This window comes from Oratosquilla oratoria, chromosome 31, assembly GCF_046742065.1.
Source record: "Oratosquilla oratoria isolate Oo_2021 chromosome 31, ASM4674206v1, whole genome shotgun sequence".
NCBI classification, from domain to species: Eukaryota; Metazoa; Arthropoda; class Malacostraca; order Stomatopoda; family Squillidae; genus Oratosquilla; species Oratosquilla oratoria.
This window is the reverse complement of record NC_134807.1, coordinates 432,911-443,282: the sequence shown is the minus strand read 5'-3', so window position 1 is coordinate 443,282 and position 10,372 is coordinate 432,911. Positions and strand designations below refer to the sequence as shown.

The window sequence follows — 10,372 nt, the reverse complement described above, 5'->3', positions numbered from 1 at the left end:
TAAAAAATGTCTCAGAATTAAGATATCCTGGAGATTTTATTTGAAAACTGAAAGGAAAAACAGCCAGCGAGAAGCTTCCAGTTCCATAACATTACAGTTGGTTCGTCCACCTATCAGGTGAAGTTGCCATGCTTATTAGACAACTGCTTCCTAACTTTTCGTTTGGACCATGCAAGTCAGCATGTATAATGAGCGATGTAGTTGAAAGTTTCGTACACTGTACATATCCAATGAAGACTGTGAAAGAAACGAGATATCGTACGTCCGCCACCGTCGCGCGACCCGACGACGCTCCACGAGTCCACAGGATCCACCAAAATTTACTGTGTATACATCGTCGAATAGCAAAGCGGACGGACGTGCAGCGTCCGAAAACGGAACAGACGTATTATGAAGTAGATATTGGTTAATGGAAGTTTTCTTCCGACGGTTAGCAAGTGTTCACAGCCATCACCTTCGGTGAGACCTAACGGCTTTTGAGAGAATGAAGACCTGATCAGTAATTGCCGCACTCGTTGGCGTACTTCACAAGATCGAGTATCAAAAACATTTTTTCAGCATGGTGACGATCCGGCGAAAGAAAAACATTGCAGATCAGCAGGCGTTATATGTGATGAATAGATAAATATTCCGTGTGAATCCACGCATATCTATTGCATTTGCACAGAGAAACGTCATCAAGAGTGCGAGTTAGAAATTCTTAAGGACACTCGGGTTAAAGGAATATATATATATAATCTCGTGTTTGTTTTGATGAAGTTCTTCCGCGTGAGGAGACCAAAACGTGAATGTTCACAGTTCAATACTGTCCGTGAACGCATCTATTAAGTCACTGGCTGGTTGGCACGTATACGACATAGACCGTTTGACCGTTAATTTCACGCGTTCGTTTGGACTCCTTGGACCCGTGCTTTGCTCAATAACTGTAGCCCCCCTACTAACCGGTGAGTTATTGCATTTCCTACGTTTTGTGACCGTGACTTGACCTTCCTCAACACAATGGCGCACTTTACTCACTTAATTCTGGTTGAGTATAGACTTTTGGTGGGGTGGGGAGGGTGAGCTTGAAGGAGGTTTTAAGCGACCCAGACCCCCTTCAGACGTTCCCTTAATCTTGACTCTTTTATAAAGAGTGCGTCTTCGTGTAGAGGTTCTTAACCTGGGCTACCTGTACCCCTAAGGGGTACTGTATATTTACTATGAGAAAGCATGGTGTGCATTCTTTGTAGCCTACTAACTGACATTTTCAATTTCATATAAAACGTACCTTTGTTCAGTAATGGAATATATGTAATAATTTTTCAACATGGTCTATATCACTAATCCTTTTCATTTGTTTACACTGTATTTATATTGGATAGGGGTACGAGAAAAATTTCTGAGATCATTAATGAAGGGGTACTAAGGGCACTGAAAAAGATTAAGAACCGCTGGTTTAGAGGAAGCTGTGTGTGAGTGAACGGAGGAACGTGTTGTGTACAATTAGTTTTACTTGTAAATACTACAGCGGTTGGTGTTAAACCTTATTCTCTGAAGTGTCTTTAGGTTCATAATAGATACAAATAATTTTGCGAGGTTGTTAAAGAACTTCACATCGCAAATCTATAATCCAAAGCGGTGATTATACACATGTTGGGCATTAGATTATATCTGCTTTGGGGGCGATGGGTGTACAGTATGTTATGCAATACATTTACTCGCGCGTGCGCACACATTCACGAATGCAGGCAAGTGCACACACGCAACGGTTGTATGGTCTCTTCTACAAAGTAGGAGGATATGTGGTCTTTGAAGCCAGCATATACAGATTTGTGAATAATCTCGCTCTTTAATGAATTATAAAAAAGAACGAGTGAATACGAAGAGCAGGGATGAAATTGGTTTCCAGCCTTGTAGATAAAAAGTACTAAGAGAGATTAAATGCACTGGACCTGCCATCACTAGAGGAGAGAAGAGAGGTGGCCTTATAATCGTGTTTAGGTCACTAAAGAGAGTAGAAAAAATGACGGAAATAATCACGTGTGTGTGGGTGTATGCATGCAGTGTAAGGTCACAGCATTACCCATAGATCGGATTATATGGGTTATGAAATTTCTATCCCTGAGGTTGTACCCGTCTATTACAAATTCACCACGTCATCCAAGACCATGCTGAATCACACACGCGCGCTCGCGCACACACATACGCACACACACTCACACACACACACACACACACACACACACACACACACACACACACACACACTGTGAAAACAAGATTTCGAAACTGAAAACTAGCTGAAATGGCAGAAGACGAAAACAGATTTAGGAGAACAATTGTGATGACCATCAGCAAAAAGAAAGAGAAAGCAGGAAATAGACGTGATGTCTGTAACGGCACTGTCGCGCAAGAGAAGCAAGCGCAAACATTAGCAACTACTCGCACAATATTGGAAGGAAAGATCAACGCTTTTACACGCACACACAAAGACACACACACGTACACAGGTTGACGTGGATCGGAAGAGGAAGCACAAGAATCTGTTAATCCGAGTTTATTCCTGACTTGTTTAGTAATGAGCTTTATCAAAGGAGAAAGTTTATTGCGAAACTAGTCAGGAATAAACTCATATTAAGCCTTTTATAATTTTCTCTTCCTTCCCAGGTCAACCTGTCGGAGTATGTCTCAACATGTACAATCGTATATATGTATACTTGTTGGAAGCTGAGGGTCGTGTTGTCTTTATATGAAATTAAAGAAATATATGTTTCATCATCAATATCATAAATTTGAATCATAGGTTAGGGGGCCGTGTTTTTAAAACCTCACACGAAGGCGACATTACCCACAATACCCTCGAGCAAGCCCCCGTCCACTTTTAACACTTGTATCTCTGTGGTTTTTGTTATATATATTGTTCTAGCTGGCACTAGAAAAATATCTAGTAGAGGGAAGGACCCGAAAATTGATGTTTACTACATAGATTGCGTAAATACAAATTCATAACAAAAATCATGATTACAATATTCTGCACGAAGATCAGTGGATCGGCGGCAGAAACGGTTTCAAAGAAAACGCGAAGGACTACGCATGAGTAAGTATTATAAACTTAAATGAATATAACCAAAACTGTATCGCAAGATGAGGCACTGGCCTGTAATGCTCAACTGAGAAAGAACAAGTGTGCACGCACCCGCGCTCACACACTCGCACATCCCGTCAGCTCGCGCACGGAACGGCAGATGATCGCCTGTCCGTGCAGAATCTGATTCACACGAGACAGACGCGCAAACACTTGAACAAAGGAGATTAAACAAGAGGGATACACGATCATACAGGTGCACACGCACGTGAACCGTCACGTGCTTGAAAAAGACGTCACAGATCAGACAGCCTAGTCATCCTGTAGCTGTTTCACGTAACGTGTAGGTGTATAGCTGCAAGGAACACTTTATCTCTACAATGAGATTAAAAGCGCAGGAAATGAAACTGATTAACCTCTGAGCTAATATTTTACAGGAGGAGAATACATCCGCAGTTTAAAGTAATCTTTTTGTAACTAAAAAAAGGCGTATTGCCCCCTCTCCCCTATACAAGAGAGTTGATAGAAAGATCTATAATAAAATTAATTCGTTTCCTATAGAATCAATGCAGGATCTATTGTCTAACAAAAGAATTGGTAATGTGATCAGTGTTACTCAGCTTCAGAATTTAGTATTTTGTCCATAAAGTATTTGGTCAAACAATTAATCTTCATGATTTTATGTTTGCAAAACGATGATGGATCTTATCTTCATCCTAAGAGTGTAACTTCGAGCGCATTTAAGAAAAAGAGTGCTTACAGACATTTTCAGCAAATAGAAAAAATAAAAAAAGAAGAAGAAATAACTTGTAGGTTCCTGAGAAATTCAATCAAGAGAATTATCTTTTCCGTGCTTAGTCATGGAACTCGCTGAGAAAGGTTTGGGGCCAATAAAGTTGTTTGTAGAGTGGAACGGTGCCCTCTGCGAATGAATTAGAAAATGAAATAGCAGTTTAAATCTTATTCTTTATATCAAAGAAAAAATCATTGTACCAAACGAGATTGGAAGATATGCTGACTTTAAGTTTTGTCATGACATCATTATGAATGTTTACAGACAAAACTGCTTTTAATTTAATATAAAAAAAATCACAGGGAATGACTTGCAAGTTGAAGGTCTGGAAATCGCCTAGGCGTTAGGAAAATTCAAATATCAGGCTCTGCATCTCATAATAACGGCCATCCGTAGAATGGACTTACACATACAAACAGACGCACGCGTACGCACACACACATAATGAACACGTATGTATACATGGAATGGGTGTATGTATGTGTACTCTATTCAAGTGTCCATTTACCATGTATATAATATATATGTATGTGTAATATATATTTGTGTGCAGGAATATATTAATTCATCATGGATATGTATTTGAACTTGTGTACATTGTTTTATAATACTTTCTCATACGTAGCGCTCTTATTACGTGGCATCGACAGACGTTACGTTTTAAGTCTTCATATTACTAAATCTAATCTTTCATTTGCACACGTACATGAGGAACAGAGTATATTTATTTATTAAATCATTATAATCATGAGTCCAGCGTAACCAGTCTCTCTGTCATCTGTTTGAGGATAAGCATGTGTCTGCGTTTCCCATCTAGTCCTACGGTTAAGCGCAAAATTAGTATTTTCGGAAGAAAAAAAAAGAAAGGTGTTGAAAAGAAAGAAAAGGACGACAGAGGAAGAAGCTGCAACTAGGCATTTGGGAGAGGAGAGGAAGTACAGAAAGGAAAGAAAAGGAAATAAGTAGGAAAGAAAAGAGGGAAAAATGAAGAAGAGACTGCAACTGTTTGTGACAGAAGTGACGTCATGTCGCATCTCGAGGCAGGTGTTCCACCGGTTAGACCAGTTTCCCGCAGAAACCGGTCGCAGACATTTGGTTTCATCCGTTTCTTTCCGGCAACTCGAACGATTTTTCCAGTGTTAACAGTATCGTCAGATGAGATAGACTTGATTTTATTTTATTTGTAACACAAGTGACGACGACAGTTGAGACACGCGCCATTTGAGCCAGTCATGCTCTCGATTGGTCGATGCATGCCGGGTGAACAGACAAAAATTTCCATCACACTTCTACCACAAGGTGAGGTTAAAATGGGGGAGAAAACGCGAACACTAAACCCACCGAGTGTGGAGGTCGTCAATCTTCAAAATAAAAAATGAAATAAAAAATGGAAAATGTCAAAATGCTCCTTCAGGGGTGAATATGTAAAAAAGGACAGGATAAGGCTTAGAGCAGACGTAAGATCAAGGAGGGGGGAGGGAAGGAAGAGAGGGAAAAGGTCAAGGAGAGGGAAGACTATCCACACAAGTCTTCTTTCATCTCTTGTCTCTTTCCTTCGTTCTCACACTCTATCTCCTTTCCCCACCCCTTTCCTCTTCTTTCCTAGTATCCTCCCATCTCTCTTAGTTATAAGAATAAAAAGATATAACCTAAATGTATACATCTAGAAAATATATGGAGTCTAATCTCAATCTCACTTTTTTCTCAGCATCGTGAGTTGATGCACCGAAGTCATTTGTTCTTAACGGTCTCCATTGTTTCCAGTACCCCCTTCAATTCCCAAGCAGCCCCGTAGGGACCAATAGGTCTTTTTATGTTGACATCTCTTTTGCATATGTATATCGTACTATATTTATCTGTGATAATGACGATGCTGTTGATTATTATGATAATGATGTGCCAGAAACGACGCGTGCATAAGAAATTTCACTGCGCAGGGTGGATGCCAATCCAAGATGGCTGTGGTCATTGGAGAAGAGGAGGACGGCGAGGAAAAACTCAAAGAAATTCAAATAAAGACGAAATATGACTAGAAGAGATGAAAAATATCTTGCATTTTAGATTATCCCCCTGCGTCTCGTAAAAGCCTGCCTAAAGAACCTTACAAAATCCACACTTGTGCTTAGGTCTAATTCTTGACCTGCCTACTGCGACCAGGCATCACCATTAAGTTGGTAATAATTCCTTCATGCTTATGGTAACCCTTGGTAACGGTCCTGCGAAGCATTCACGCGATACACGTGCTCCTCTGGGAACCAGTTTGAACCTAAAAATGGGCCAGAAGTCGTGGGCTTGAAAGTGCGGATATTGGAGAATAATCTAGTTTCGACCGAGTCACAGCAAGTTAGTGATCTCACTGTGTGTTTACATTTCTAAAATCCAATAAAGGATAGTAATGGTAAACTATAACTAGCTTTATATAGGATAATCTCTTCAAGGTTAAGATACATACATACATATACCAAGGCTTTTTCCCCCTTACAAGGGGGGTAGCCAAAAAGAAAAAGGCATAAAATCATTCCCACCCATTCCATCATCAAGGTTAAGATGATATGGAACTTTGTGTGCTGGTGGCGTAATCGGAAGCGTGTAGGTCTCGGGTCCGCTCAGTTGTGAGTTCGAATCCCGCACCCCTTTTCAATTCCCAGCAGTAATTGTTACCTGCCCCCCATTAGCCCCTAAAGCACATCATGGGGAAATGGTGACGGCTTCGGCCGCAGCAGCTACTCGGCACCTCCTGGCGTAGTAGGCTCCTCCCCGCCCTTTTCTCATTGATGGACTGTAATTTCGTTCTGTTCTGCCGCCAGGAGATTTTATTCAACCGAAGGAAATCTTCTTCACAGAAAAGCGGTTAAGGTAACCAAAATATATTTTCAGTGAATCCCAGGCAAGAGGGTTCATTTAGGAACCGGGGGTAGGAATTCTACAACTGAAAATGACGCGCGGCTGTCACATGAACCGGAGAGAAGCCTCGATTGTTATTTTGACGGCGTTCTGGCTCATCTACTTCGTCGGGGTCGAAGCGTTCCCAGTACCTCGGCAAGAGCATGGCATCGAGATCGGCAAGCCCCCTGACAGGGTGGCATCCGTGATGGGCGCTTTGGGAGGGCGTCAATGTCTGCATCGACTCGGCTGGACGTGCGGACACGAAGCGGTGCTGGAGGTCAAGTTTGAAAGCTTTTACTTGAGCTGCGGAAGTGTCGCCCCCAAGCAGCTCTTCCACGAGCCTCCGACCGAAGTCAAATTCTCGGCCGCTGGTTTGGAGAAAAACTTACCGAAGACGACTTCGCACAGGTCGTTTGCCCCTCACGAAACGGGGAAAGGCTCTCTACATAATTACGACAACACCTCGCGGGTGGGAGAGACATCAGGATGGAACGACCGGTCTAGGAAAGTAAACGAGACGAAGCACCAACGAAAATAGGACGACAAAGAAGCCTCTTACTCCTTATTTCTCGTAGACCGCGATTCTCTGCTAAGTTCGAATGAGTCCACGTGGCTTCACTGGTACGTGTCCAACATCCCATCGACCGATCTGATCAGCGGAAATATTAGTCATGGATTTAGCGTTGGGCCATACATGCACCCGACACCACCAAGGGCGTCTGGATAGCATAGATATTTTTTTTACTTGTACAGAGAAACCGGACACACCGCACAAAGGCCGAAGTTATAGACGAGAATGAGCGTTCGGACGCGGCTGACGTTTAACTTAGAGAAATTTACGAAACGGGCGAATTTTTGCGGACCAGTTGCCGAAAATATGTTTCAAACGTCCTGGTAATATTTATTGCCAAACATCTTCTCTATCTCTCATTCTCTTTGTGTGTGATTAATGTGCACGGATGTGTGTGTGTATGTGTGTGTGTGTGTGTTCACGTACCTATCTGTATGCATGTGTATCTCTCCTTCACACACAGACACAGATGCGCGGACACACACACACACACACACACACACACACGAAGGTCACAGCATTACCCATAGATCGGTCATATATGAGCTCTGAGCCCTCTTCTGGTAGGGAAATAACTGTCGGTCACGAGTCCAAAACGTGATCCAAGACCATGGTTAATCACACACACATACACACACGCGCGCGCGCGCACCCAGGGCTTAGATAATTTCAGTATCGCTGCGAGTCTTTACTCAAACTCTCTTGGGCGGGGAGTTGTTTGTGTGTGTACGGGTAAGGTCACAGAATTACCCATGAATCGGTTATATATGAGTTGATGGAAATAGCTGTCGATTACGAGTCCAACACATGATCTAAGACAACGGTGAATTACACTTAGGTTACTAGGTTACTTAGGTGATGTCTTCTAGGGGCTTTCAGCCGATGACGGCTCTCCAAGCCCCCCACGTAGAATATCTAAAGTCCAAAATATGATTTCATCACTGAATTGTCCAAGTTATATGAAGCTGTGAAGAAGTGTGTCATCAGTCTCTTCTTGAAGAGGGTCGTAGTTTCAGCCATTTTTTCAGGTGTGTGTGTGTGTGTGTGTGTGTGTGTGTGTGTGTGCCCCCGTGTGTATGTCTATGCATATACAAGATACTAAACGTGCATAGTATTGGGTGAGTCTCATGTTTACGTCCGAGCCAACGACATCAACAACAACTGAGCCAAGCCTGGTCCACCGTTACATCACATGCGAGTCTGTCGCGACGTGTCCAGCCACGCAGGAGTGAGCATCACATCATGTCGAAGACACATTATTATACTTGGGATCGAACCTACAAATCACTAAGATAGGTTATCACATAGAAATGACCATAAAGGAGGGGAAGCACGGACATAAGTCTATGACGTCATGTCGTCGCATTGATCCTTCCTTCTGACGTCATCATTCGGTTAATAGGTTACTTGTGGTTTAGTTAACGAGATCTCCGAGGCTGTGCGGTCCCGTTGTCTTGGTCCAACTCAGCAGCGTGATATCGAAGTTCATTCGTCAGTCATGCGAAGTTCACTACTGAACAAAGACCTCTTCCAGCCTCCTCCCATGACTGGCACGACCGTGCCAACATCTGTCCCGTCACCCCTGCAAACTTCTCTATCCTGTCTCCTTATCTTTTGTATGTCATCCCGCGGCGTCCACTTAGTAAGACACTTGTTCCTTCTGCTATTTTCCTTGCAGAATTCTTGCCCTGCCCAATACCACTTCCGACTCTTTGTCCCCACAACAGTATTATAATTCCAGTCCACTTTCTTATTCCTGCTCTAATCCTTTATTGATACTGAATATATCAGTATGCTATTTAGTTGAATCACAACCGTAACTTTCCTATGGAAGCCTTACATTGCACTGGTTTGTATTCTCTCTGCACGTAGAGCTTAGTGTTGTCATTTTCTCTACCGAGTCAAAGGCCTTTTCGTAATCTACAAATACTAAACACAAAACTTGACTGTATTCTATGTTTTTTTTTACTAGTTGATTGATTGTCTGCAGACTGTTGGTAGTGGGTTATCCGTTTCTAATCTGTCTGTCCTTTTCACTGGTGTTCATCTTTAGGTGTCAAAAGATTATTTGTTAAGCATCCATTCCATTGCGCTGGTGGTGTAACTGTGGGTTCGAATCCCGCACTCCTCCAATTTCCAGCAGTAACTGTTACCTTCTTCAGAAGGATAGCTCGCATTGGGTAAAGGTGACTGCTTTGGTCGCAGCTACACAGCACCTCCTGGCGAAGGTTTCTGACCTTCACTATTTCTGGAAATTTACTTGACAACACACTCACATCGGATCTAGCAGAGTGTGTCTACCTAAAGGTGTCCAAATACGCTCCTTTGAGACTATATCCAGGAGAGGAAGTGTGACATTTTGTCCGGAGTCTGTAAGGTCCCCATTTCTTGTCCTTTTGATTAACTATGTTCTGCTTCTGCAAGGGACGCCTCCATGCATCTTTAGACACCATCCCTTGGCTGTAGAGACGAGTCTTACTTTGGTGGACAGAAAGCCAAATGAGCGAAACCATTCTGTCGAGTGATGACGATGATCTAAAAAGTGAACTCTTCACACAGGAACAGTTGTCACAATGGCTCTGCGCAAAAAGAGCACAGAAGAGAAGCACCACAAGGTCACATGACAAGTGTCGTCTGGTTGGCTGGCAAGTGCCGCAAGGATGGTGGTTGGTAGTAGTGGGTAGTGGTGGTGGTGGTAGAAGACCGGAAGACATTTCTCCACCTCCCACCATCTTGCCCCCCCCTCCTGCTTTCTCCTCTGATTATTGCATCTTACACTCACTGACCCCCAACACGCACGCACGCCCTCTTTTCTCTCTCAAATCATCATCATCATCATCTTCCCTCCAGCTTGACCCCATCGATCTCTTGATCGTTCCGTTACCTTTCGTCTTCGCCACGTCTTTCAATTTCCAAATCTCTGTTCCACGCAGCTCTTTCGTATAGTCTTCTCTTTATGTTCATTGTCAAATATCTATTCCTCCTTCTCCTCCCCACCCGAAGATATTTACTTGTTTGCTTCCCTTGTGAGCTGGTGGTGTCATCGGAAGCGTCCAGG

At 42.9% G+C, this 10,372-nt stretch overlaps 1 protein-coding gene across 1 annotated transcript in view; it reads left to right on the top strand.

The window, feature by feature from the left end:
* The first annotated feature begins 312 nt into the window (after window positions 1-312).
* Window positions 313-10,372, top strand: part of LOC143041689 (uncharacterized) — a 33,734-nt gene continuing 23,674 nt past the window's right edge. Inside the window, exon 1 of the mRNA XM_076213695.1 lies at window positions 313-944. The gene's annotated coding sequence lies outside the window, so the exon portion shown is untranslated. The remainder of the gene's footprint in view (window positions 945-10,372) is intronic.